General features: G+C 28.3%; 1 protein-coding gene across 3 annotated transcripts in view; it reads right to left on the reverse strand.

Annotated features, from left to right (window-relative positions):
• The window catches only part of LOC148306712 (uncharacterized), a 58,590-nt gene extending 53,561 nt beyond the window's left edge, over positions 1-5,029 (reverse strand). Inside the window, exons 1-2 of one of the 3 annotated variants that reach the window (XM_088264535.1) lie at positions 4,626-5,029; positions 3,927-4,037 (exon numbers count right to left, since the gene is read on the reverse strand). The gene's annotated coding sequence lies outside the window, so the exon portion shown is untranslated. Of the gene's footprint in view, positions 1-3,926; positions 4,166-4,625 lie in introns of those variants that run through there. The other 2 variants (XM_088264531.1, XM_088264530.1) reach the window with 2 other exon arrangements.
• Positions 5,030-13,285: the final 8,256 nt, after the last annotated feature.

Consider the following 13,285-nt stretch of genomic DNA (forward strand, 5'->3'; position numbering starts at 1 on the left):
ACGACGAATGCCATCCAGTACAAAAAGTGTTGAAAAACCATCTTATTCCAACAATCGAGGACATTACGCAGTATACCGCGGACCCGATTTTTCAGGACGATTCTGCGCCGTGCCATAGAGCCCGCACTGTGAGTACAAATATTTATTTTTTTAATGCATTTTGTGACCACTTGATAAATAATTTATTGTTTGTTTTACAGATCAATGAATTCAAGGATAAAATTGGCTTAAAATCGATGACGTGGCCCGGGAATAGTCCTGATTTGAACCCGATAGAAAATTTATGGGCTATTATGAAGAAAAAAGTCGGAAAAAAATCAAAAAACATTGAGGAATTAAAAAGAAACTTGATTCAAGTTTGGGAAGAAGAAATAACTTCAGAAATTTTAGATTCGCTTTACGCTTCGTTAAATAATAGAATTTTACATGTTATAAAAAATAAAGGTGAATTCACTAAGTATTAAATATTTTTAAATGTTATAAATATGTTTTAATGTAAAATACTTTAATTTAAAATAAAGCGATTAGAACCTACTTCTTAAATATGTCTTTTATTATTTCATCACAAACACTCGACCATAAATGAACCGTTATGGGTCTCTAAGGTTCGGGTAATCTGATACCTGGTATATAATGGCAATTTCCAAGTACAATTCATGAGTAGGATCTTTTATTTTAACCTTGAAGTAACGAGTAGTCATCACATATGTCAAACAATACAAAAAAAACTTATTAAATATCAAGAATAATTCATTATGTGTCAATTTTCGTTTTTTTGAGGACTCGTAAATTTTTTTGTCCAGGGGTGTATATATATATATATATATATATATATATATATACATATATATATATATATATATATATATATATATATATATATATATATATATATATATATATATATATATATATATATATATATATAAATATTTATATATATATATATATTGATGTAACGTTAAAAACAGTTTAAAAACTGTTTATTTTTATATTATGATCATCTATTTATTACAACATATTTATCCCTATTTTTATATTATGATCATCCATTTATTACTATTTTTGGATTCTTGACCAATAGATAGAAACATATTACGCCACGAAAGTGACATAACGAGGTTTGACACTGACATTTGACATTTGGTGAGTATATTTACTAGAGTCGCTAGTTTTTCTTTACTTAAATATCAATCGTTATCCATAAGACAAATACAAGTAATTCTAGTTGCAATACAGAATAAATGCATCTGTGTAAATAAACCAAGTCAAATATCAAGGATTTTGGTAAATTTTCAACATCAATTTAGCATACTTAGTAATGAAAGATTTGCAGTTATTATGACAGCAAAATACTGTTGAAAAAATATGTGAAAATACATAAAATTCATCAATTTATATAGCAACATTTTTGTGTAAAAAAACGCCTCAAGGGCGCATTAGAATGTATCCCTTCTTAATTATATTCTGCACTATATCCTGATTTCTTATTATAGGTAACTAACTTACCAACACGTCACTTCTCCATAGGGGTAGGTGGATAGAATAGAACGCTACACCACTCTGTCTTAGCAAAAATTATTCTCCTCGTCAAGTATGTAATTTTGCTTAGCCTCCCACCAGTCTGATGATTTCGGTAAGAACAAAATTCAGTCACTTGTCAAATAAAATGAAAGTGAAAAAACTATAAGATTGTTTTATTATAAAAAATGCGGTGTCAAGAAATTTCAGTACAAACATAAATCTAATAAAAAAGTATTTAAGTTAGAGACTTTTGCTTTTTTAAACCTAAAGCAGCCCAAACAATTTATAAGGAAGGTATATTTATTTTTTCTCTCAAATTCAAATATTTTTTGGATTAACCCGCAAAGCCTCTATTAGAGATTTGTCTGCAGGTAGGATAGAAGACATATGGAAGGTAAATGTGAAAAATATATAACGAACACCCAGACCAATGGAAAATAAATCTTTCTTGGATTTATTTTGCACTTGACGGGAATCGAAAACACGACGCCAGTTTTGAGGTCAATCGTCAACGCCACGGCGCCTGTACGATTACTAATGTACGTTTTTTTGCCTTTTGGACAATTTCACATAGAAAAAACATCATTACTTCCCATTAAGTTTTTATAAAGAATGTTTGATTCATCCACACTCGTGTTTCTTCTGATGCGTGCTTTTCTATTATCCATACATCCATACATATGACAAGGCCGTTCACAAGGTTTCCGTTTACCCGATCTGCGATGTTTGACTATTAAAAATTAATTATATTGCGTAAGAATGAGGAAAAAATTGTCATGACCACGATCAATCTGGGACTTGTTCTACATATGTGTAGTTAGTCGTGACTTAATCCATATTTTGCAAGCGAAAGAAACATGGCGATTGTATCTGTATGCATGTATTTTTTTCGGGTTGGTCATTGAGTTTTATTTTTATTTTATTAATTCGGGACACGGACAGTGTTTGATTGCTGTGATGAGCAAAATCATGGCCATTCGTCGACTCCGTGCAGTTAGATTTAATCATTTTATTCTAAAATGGACTACACTCAAACGTCATCATAACATGTATAACATTTTGAGCGAATCCAACACATAGTACTTGAAATAAGGATGAAAAAAGGATTAAAGAAAGAAATGAGGATATAATTAGCCATTCAAAAAAAAACAGAGTCGCTAAATGGTATAATGTATAAGGCTTTTTAAAATGTATGATGAGTCGCCTGAACTTATGAAGAATGAAATTGTCTGAAAGAATTTAAAAATCAATGTTCTGTATACCGTAAGAAGATGTAAATATATGTATGATGAAAATTAAGTGTAAAAAAATAAAATTAAGTCAATGTAACATAAGCTAACTAACATTTTTTTTAAATATTTGTTCAAAAACCTGGATTATCTTCACATCGAAGTTTTTTTTTTTATATTTTTGGCATCTCAGCATAGATGAAAAAGACTATGTAAGTATTTAAAGGGATTATGACCTTGTCTTAGGCTATAACGAGCTTGATCAATATAACTAAGAGTTCTAAAAAAATGAGTAGTGTGGTCAATCGTAGGTAGAATTGGAGAATGTTTGACATGTGCAGGGGCGTGCCTTCCATATAGGCACTAAAGAAGAGCCTATCCTAACTTACCAGCGTGACATTTAAAACGCAAGCAGTACCTACCCTACCTTACTAAGAGTTCCAGCTTACCTTACTACCTACTTCTACTGCCTACCCTAGTAAGTAGTACCAACCTTTACTGCCTACCCCAATTAATTCTCTGTGAACGCCACTGCATGTGAGTATAGTGATTTAAATAGACGAAGCCAAATAAATTAACAAATAAAAAAAAATATTGACATGTATATATATATACATATATATTTATATATATATTTATATATATATATATATATATATATATATATATATATATATATATATATATATATTTTTATATATATATAAATATTTATATATATATATATATATATATATATATATATATATATATATATATATATATATATATATATATATATATATATATATATATATATATATATAAGATTTTAAGTGTGTCCAAATACTTGTTCACAAAATCTGGATTATCTCCAATTACAGAAGTTATTTTCATATTATTTTTGACATCTCATCACAGATGAAGAAGAATATGGAAGTCGCAGCATTTACGGGGAAATTTTCGTTTTTCATAATTTTTTTCCCCGTAAAGGCCCAGACTTCCATATTCTTCTTCATTTAAAAATTCCATCTTAAAAGTTTGGTTTCCATTGTCGACTTGAGAACGCTGGAAGTAAGTAGATATTACACCTCTTTTGAAAGTGAAATGCAGCGACCACTTTCAATTTCGTTGGATCAAGTATTTAAGTACCTACTTACCTTGAAGTAAAAGTAAAAGCAAGAGAGCACTTACATTATTATCAACTCGTATTGTCTCCCTCTCTCCTGGTCACTCACCATAAAGATTATCGATTTATTTTATATATTTATTTAATTTGTATTTAAACTTTGCTAATGTTTGTTTCTGTAAACACAAACAATTATGTTTAAATGTGATACACCATATAATAGTTTTATGAATGAAAATATGCAATTCTATGATATTTGTACAATACCATACAATGTTTAATTGATTGGAACACTGTCAATATTATAATGTAGAATCATAATTTGAACATTTTTTTTTAATTAAATTAATTTTTATTGTTTCTTATAATAACAATAAAAATAATACGAATCATTATCTTGACAAGTATTCAAATTTGTAAAATAATCAAAGTACAAATGTATGTTCACAATATTTTTCTTACGTGTTTTTTTTTCTCCGATTATAATCTTTCTCCGATATAACTTCTTCGATTTTAATCTCAATTAATATTGTGAAATATACCTATGGAATGATACTCTCTAAAATGTATTAAAAAAATATATGATTATACAACCGTTAGTGTATCTAAGACCATGTAAACATAAAGGAAGTCTTTTTTTTAAATACGTAAATCTATATGATCAGTTAAATTTAGGTAGGTACTGATTTAGTGGTTAGATAACGTCGTGTTCATACAACATAATGTTTGCGTCCACAGAAAAAATATTGCATAAATATAATTACCGAACAGTTCCACTCTTCAAAATACAGCCGAACCGGATTTCGCGCGAAACTGGCCGGCCAATCGGGGGGCGTCTCGCGGTCGTCGCGGGAAGCGAAAACGAACGCAGCCACGCGGCGGGAAACTGCACCAAAATGGCGGCGGCGCGACAGATTTTCGCGGTTAATGTCAAATTCGTTCAAATGTGACAATGGTATAAATGCGATATTTACGCGGGACTGTGGTCGGGCGGGTCTATAATGGCGTGTAGACGGAGCGATAAGCAATGGCGCTGCCTGCAAGTCCCCGCCGTGGGATATTTTCACTTTTTTCCTCGATCCCCCCTACTCTATTGACATGCCACATCCGCCATTGAACCGACATGCAAGCGCGCGTCTTTTGACCGCGATGCGATTGCATAATGGAGATGTTTGTTTTTCTACATTCCCTTCGTATAACCGTACGAAAAAGTAAAACGATATTGAAAGTAAGTACGTTCGTCGGCCTTGCCAGTCTCAATACCGCTCAAAGATCTCGCGGTTAATAGCCTTATTAACTCGATTTGTGATGAATATTCATCGAAATCATTTATCTTTTACGAATCGAGGTAAAATTTCTCAGTAAATGATCAAATTGGTTGGTACTTGTCACCTGTACTTGTTGCCTATTAAAAAACAAGACGTGGTTAAAATATCATATGAGCAGATACTGAATTTTTATGACTTGATATTTCAAGTATCAGAAAATAATTTAACTAGATCTTTAAGTTAGAAAATACTTTGATTTAAAAGCTGGAACCAAAAGATCTCAAAAGTCTTTTTTTTTTGAAGTGCCTTGCCTATACCCAAGAAATAAATAATACATATGTATTTGACATGTAACATATGACTCTAAATACTCACTTTGCTCTTTAAAACATAGATCATCATATAATTCTTACGAAGTTTTATGCACGAGTTCTCGGTGGCATCTATGGTTTATTTCAGTAAGTAAAATGTGTGAGTGTGTGTGTATACATATTTTAGTTTATATTTAATATATATTTGTCCGACTCCGAAATTTAGTAACGAAAGCACGTAACTTCCAAATACGAGATCGTATCAAATATTAAAAAGGTTGGTATCTCTTTAACTTTAATATTCATTAAATATTACCTTGTTTTGATACCTGAAGCGCAAATTTGATTCATTGTCCTTATGGGAGTAATGGACAAATTCGTCGGAGTTCCTCATGCACAATAGGTTGTTTGCGATAAATATTTTTTCTTCGTTTCCTGAATTTTATAATCAAAGTATCAGGAGACTAGGAGAGTAGTAAGATCAGAGGGAAAGCGTAAGAAAAGGAAATCAGTAATTACACGGTGAGTAATTTATTTATGTAGAGGATGAGATTTTTCTACTGTTGTTGAAGTGTCTGTGATGAGATTACGAAGTAACGGAAATGCACGAGATAAAACCATTAATCACAATGTGAACTTTGAACGGAAATGTGAAATATCGGAAGTGCTGATGAACAGACGATATTACGAAAAGACCGGAAGAAAATGTACAAGAATGGCTGTGGCATGTTACTTGTTATGTGTGTGTGTGTGTGTGTGTGTGTGTGTGTGTTTTATGGTCAGGTAGTGGAAGATTATTAGTAAAAGCTTGCTAGTTCTTCTACTTACTACTACTAACATCACGCCGTTTCCCCGCAGGGGTTGGCAGAGAGGATGGAACGCCACGCTTTTCTGTTCAAACATACACTTCTCGCCTCCTTCACATCCATACATCTAGTCATACATGCCCTCCGATTACGCTGACTTTTGACACCACCAGATTTTAAATAAGTTCTTTATCTTATTTGTTTGTTTATTTTATATTTAAGTTACTAGGTAACTCTATGCGAGTCGACTGCTTTTAACTGTGGGTATCCCTATGTACAGCTCAATATTCGCCAAAAAATAAAATAAAATAAATAATATAAAATGAAATAAATATGGCTAATAATAAAACAGGAGATATGGAAATATGGAAATAATAAAACACAGTTCTTAAACCAATATTTTATTCTACAAACGTCTACGGCACTCTCAAATATGAAAATATATTAATTATTTCAGAAAAATATTACATTCTCCTTATTTTATAATTTACAACGTTATTCCAGTAGGGGTTCCTTTTTCGTTGTAGGCTCGATCATATTAATAAGGAAAGAATTCATAGTGTCAAGTCGTGTTTTCTTTTTATCGTGAATTATATTTTTAAAAATATATAATGGCATTTTACAGACAAAACGCCAATTGAATAGCAAATTCCCCTTATATTGTACAGATTCTTTTTTCGAAGTATTAGTTTTTTTAAAAAAAAAAACATTTCTTTCTTCTTAATTCATTTAGAAAAATTCCGAAACCAATAAATTAATAAGTCACTGTCTTTATTTGGTGGACATCAAACAAAATAATGAAAATATTTTAATATATTAGGAGCTTTGTAATCCAGCAAATGTCAGAAGTTTCGTTATATGCAGCTCGTTGAAATGTCAAAGCTATTTTCTTATTTTATAATTGTTTCTCAATAGTCTTGTATTTAAAGAACAGCAAAAATCCAAAACAAACGCCTTTATAAAATGGTACCATATTTGCTTTTATTAGCTAATGATTAAATAATACACTAACTTATCTTGAAATTTATCATCACATAATTTGTAAACCTTACGTTGCTATACGGTGTTTTAAAATGATACGGAATGCATCAAAGCACGTATCACAAACATTTAATTTTTAGAAATAAAGATATTTTACAAGTAAAACTTAAATTAAATGGATTGATATTACCACAAACTGACTACCGAATCAATTAATTAATGAATAAATATGTTTTTTTTTATTGAATTATTTGTAGCATATATAAATTAATTATGTATTTTTTTCCTTTACGCCAATAAGTTTTTAAATCGGCAAGTTTGAACAGACAAGTCTTTTGTATTTCAAAAACTTTTTAAAATTTTATTTATTAAATTTTTTAAATCAAACACCAAAACATTACTGTATTATTATAAATATTATGAATTATCAAGTGTTAGTTTAATAATAGATGAAATCTGTGCTTTAATTAATTACGATTATTTTATTAGTACAAGAATTTATCTAAATAAAGTATTAAATGAATTTTTAAGAGCTTATTAAAAATACAGTAAATGTTTAGTATGAGTAAAAGTACAGTGAAGGATTAAGGAAATTGTAATTAAACTATGTAGAGAAATTTAAAATCCCTTTTTTAAATGTTTTAAATATTGCATTCATAAACGAGGTAACTTTTTTTTTGCTTAAATAATAACATTTTTGGTGTCTCTAATTATTTTATTACATCAGTATTAGAATTATAAATAAAATACAATGATTACCTAAGAATGATATTAATATCTACTTTTTCTCTATCCAGAACTTGCTCCAAGAAGGGATGAGATGAGAGAAATGAAGAATGTTCCAGAATCTGAGCCTCCTCCTCCTTCTTCAGAGCTGTCTCCTGTGCCAGCCTAGAAAATAAATAAATAAATAAAAATTAAATCATAACAATTAATAAAATTTCATCACAACATTCAGGGAAACCTATACGTTAATTAATTAATACAGAATATACGTACATTGGGAATATTATTACCATGAAGCAATATCTTCCATCCCTCCAAGAACAGACTTACAGTATCACAACTGAGATAAAGCGAAAAATGTTTCACATATATATATATATATATATATATATATATATATATATATATATATATATATATATATATATATATATATATATATATATATATATATATATATATATATATATATATATATATATATATATATATATATATATATATATATATATATATATATATATATATATATATATATATATATATATATATATATATATATATATATATATATATATATATATATATATATATATATATATATATATATATATATATATATACTTTATCCAAAATTAATGCAATATGGATGTTTTAAAGATAACACAAGTGTGAAGTGATCTCTTAAGCCAGGTCAATGCCAGGTCGTAAGCTCTGAAATACTCCGATCTTCATCTTTTAGGTGTTTATAAAAAATAAAAACAAAATATTTCTCATCTCAGTTTAGACATTCATAAAATGTATATAATATACTAGTATATTTACATATCATGCGTAAGGTTAAAAATACAGTGTATGATAGAATAAATAATTATATATTATTTTTATAGTTTATATCAAAATGTCTGTTACTACCCATGAGTAATAAATAGTAAAAAAAATGTTTAGAATTTTTTATTTAATAGTGTCATTCAAATAAATTATTCAGTATTCATTTTATGGTCTTAGATAGGTATGTTTTGAATATTGAAAGCATTAACTTTGTGGATCATATTGATATATTATTTCGAGAAATAAAAATACTTTGTGTTCTGATCCACTCACATTTTTATTAACCAACTAGTTTCTTTTTATATATATATTTAGTAATAAATGTAACCCTGAAGAGGGCAACATGTTGTTGCCGAAACTAGTTGGTTAATAAAAATGTGACTGGATCAGAACACAAAGTATTTTTATTTCTCGAAATAATATTAGATAGGTATATTTTCATGACGTATTTCATGATTCATATTTATAATATGTCACTAAAAATCAAAGTATCTACAAAAAGTAGACAGAGATTAACGAACTTCACTTACGTAAATATATATTTTTTAAAAGCAATACATATTTATATTTAATTTACAATAAAAATAGCGGAAATACTATTCTTCATTTTTTTGTCATTTACAACGGTACAATGTCAAGATTTTTATATTCATAAAAATAATGTATCAAAGTTCTTAAACAAAATTAAACGTATAAAAAATAACATGTACAAAAAGCCGAGAGCAATGTTTTGTCTATCTAAATAACTAACCATCACGTCGCTTCCCGGAAGGGCTAGGCAGAGATAATAGAACGCCATACCAATCTGTCTTTGCAAACAATCTTCGTCTCTACTATGTACATTCACGCATCTCCTGATACATACCAGCCGAATATTGTGATCACTTTCGAGTATTTGAAATACTTAATCGTGCCAAGTTTTCCTCGGTTTTTCTTCGCTTTCTAACTACATTCACAGCAAAAGTTGGTTTTACTGCTCTTTCTTCACTCATTTGATTTATGTACATCCCCAAACCTTCTCAACACACCTTTCTTTATATTATCGATAATGCTACTGGTGAAAACTAGTCTGATTATGTCGGCAGTGAAACCAGATCACTACTCAAATAAAATAAACATTTTGAGTGTGTCCAAATACTTGTTCACAAATCTGGATTATCTCCAATTATAAGAGTATTTTTTATACTATTATTTGACATTTCATCAAAGATGAAGAAGAATATGGAAGTCTGGGCATTTTCACCTCACCAATAGATGTCTCTAGTAAAGTTCTAGTGATTCAAGAACAATGTTTCTAATTTGGTTCATATATATAGAACTTCCAAGAATTTGAGTAGTGTGGTTGTCAATAAAGGGTAGAATTGGTGAATGTTACACGTGTGTAAAGCGATCACTTAAACCAGCCTCTGACGGTCGTCAGCCCCGTAAATGCCCAGACTTCCATATTCTTCTTCATCTTTGATGAGATGTCAAAAAATAATTAATAAAATAAAAGTGAAAATAACTTTATAGTTTATTATTATTATTAATTAAACACTTGTATAACACCATCAATTAAGTTTTATTTAATTACACACGACTGGTTTCGAAAACTACACATGTTTTTATCTACAGGTGAAAAGTTAAACTTTTCACCAATTGATGAAAACATCTATAGTTTTCGAAACTAGTCGTGTGTAATGAAATAACTCATTTAATGGTATTATAAGAAGTGTTTTTTTTTAATCATCAACATGTCATTCCAAAAAGTAAATGCGAATCAATAAATAAAAGGAATACAGTTTCACCAAAAAACGTCAGTACAAAACTTAAATCGAATGATTGAATATCCGCCCTGATTTAGCATTGCTCAACAATATGTACAAGAAAGGTCTCATTCGCGCTTTTTGTATACCACCTACATAAAACGATGTCTTGCGTTCAATCTCTACTGAGTTTTATTTGGTGAAATTCATTATAAAATATGTTATTGCACTTTAATTGTTGCATTAACGCCCTCAATAATGTGGACCACCTTGCTAGTGTGCCAATAAATGTGATAATTGGACCGCGATGAATAAATCTGGATGAATGTACCCATATATGGTATGTAGATATATCATATAATTTATATTTGTCCGTTATGAAATATGTTTCCAATCACTCAACATCCCTGATCCCTTTTAACTGTGACTGCCAATCAACACAAAAAAATAAAGCCACTTGAGATCTACCTTAGTCTTTTTCCCTAACCGTCAAAATATTTTGAATATTATTTAGTAGATAGTGTTTTAGTATTAATCATAATTGATAAAGATGCGGTTAGCTTCGAAACCGGTAGACATTATAATTAAGTTAAAATAAAATATTTATAGTAATTTATAACAAAGTTACATTTTAATTTTATAATGTAGATATAAAGTTCATTATTTCAGTACTTAATAGTAATTTTGAATAGTTAGTATATTATTCAAAATAATAAGAAAGAGTTGTGTTGAAATGGTTTGGATATGCGGAATGAATGCGTGAGGAAATAAAAGTAAATCAAATTTATAATGTGAATGTAGTTTTAAATAGGAGCAGAGTAGGTAAACTTAAAATATATCGATCAATTAATATACATACTCGTAATACACCTGCGTAAGAACGCACTCTAGTGACTTCAGGTTAATACAAGATTGAGGTCATAATTGACGTATTAAATAATGAACGATTTCAAACGTAACAGGATACATAATTTTTTTTGCTTACATTTCCTTTTTTCAATTTATATTATATAATATGCAAAAATATATAAATATGTAAAAAAAAATATATACATATATATATATATATATATATATATATATATATATATATATATATATATATATATATATATATATATATATATATATATATATATATATATATATATATATATATATATATATATATATATATATATATATATATATATATATATATATATATATATATATATATATATATATATATATATATATATATATATATATATATATATATATATATATATATATATATATATATATATATATATATATATATATATATATATATATATATATATATATATATATATATATATATATATATATATATATATATATATATATATCGTAGTCGTACAGGAGAAAGTGACCAACTAACAAGACGTAAAATGTTCAGGAGGGCCATTTGAGTCGCTTTCGCTTGGCAAGAAAATAAACATCAATGCAGTTTGTCATTTTTAACAAGTCAATATATTATACTTCCAAGTTTAAAATCTTTGGGATTTTTTTCAGGGTAATCTTGAGCTAGTAAGATATCAAATAGTCAATGATCACGTTTTTGTAAAAAATGTACTTGGTCACTTTCTCCTGTATGACTACGATATATATAAATATGTATATACATATTAAACGATATTAAAAAACTTGGATAAACGAGTAATCAGGAAAGCAGAAAGTAATGCAGAATATTAAGAAGACGAAGTAAAATAATAAGAAATACCATAAATAAATGTTAAATCGCTAGTAAGAAAATAAAACTTGAAATATTAAATCCACCAATCGACATGAATTTCTTCGTTTAATTCATTTGTACACCGGACTACTTATCGGATTAATATCAAAAGCCTCCTCCTGCAAACCGTAAAGCGGAAAATCGATACGATAATTTCATAATAAATCAATCATCATATCAAACCACCAACCCACAATAAATCACTGTCATTCATCCGATGTACAAGAAACACAAATAATATTAGATACAATATTCCTATAATACATAATATTTTGTATTAAGGCCCAGTATTTGTAAAATCGCAACTTAATTTTCTGTAAACCCAGGATACATTTGACGTTATTGAATTTTTTCTTAAAACACTGTTTTTGTATTCAAAATAAAAGTTTTTCTTCAAATTAATATATGGTTTTGAAAATAAAAAAGTTTTTGAAAGGTAAGGAGTTTTAAAAAATCTCATTTTTTTAAATATGTATTTTTAAAAACAAACAAAAATTAAGCGTGAAGACACGTGCAGCCCTGAGCTTAGCCGAGCGCATTCTAAGTTGAACGGTTGAGATCTAAGACTTAAAATACCAAATTATAAATATGCAGGCTCTCTACCTACGTACGTTAATGACGTTTTTCGAGTAATTAACTGTTTTTTATACATCCGTATTATTAGCTTACTGCTGCAAAATCAATATTAGTCGTAGCACACATTTTGTTAGCACATTTGAATGAAAAATAATACAAGACAGGAGATTTGTTAGATAATAAAAAAAAAACAAATAGTTAGTAACACATTTTATTTTATTATTTTTTAAAGTTACCGCACTAAGTCCACCGAGAACCGTTGCCACCAAGTTTCCAATGAATTCACCATTATTCATCTGAAAATAGCATGTTCAAAATTAATATTTATACAAACACTTACTTGTATTTAATATAACAATTATATAACATAAAAAAGCGACTATTTTAACGACTTCTTCTTTGTCGGTTTATAATTTTTTTG

This window comes from Brachycentrus maculatus, unplaced genomic scaffold, assembly GCF_059751285.1.
Source record: "Brachycentrus maculatus isolate JH-2025_06_01 unplaced genomic scaffold, ASM5975128v1 h1tg000229l, whole genome shotgun sequence".
NCBI lineage: Eukaryota > Metazoa > Arthropoda > Insecta > Trichoptera > Brachycentridae > Brachycentrus > Brachycentrus maculatus.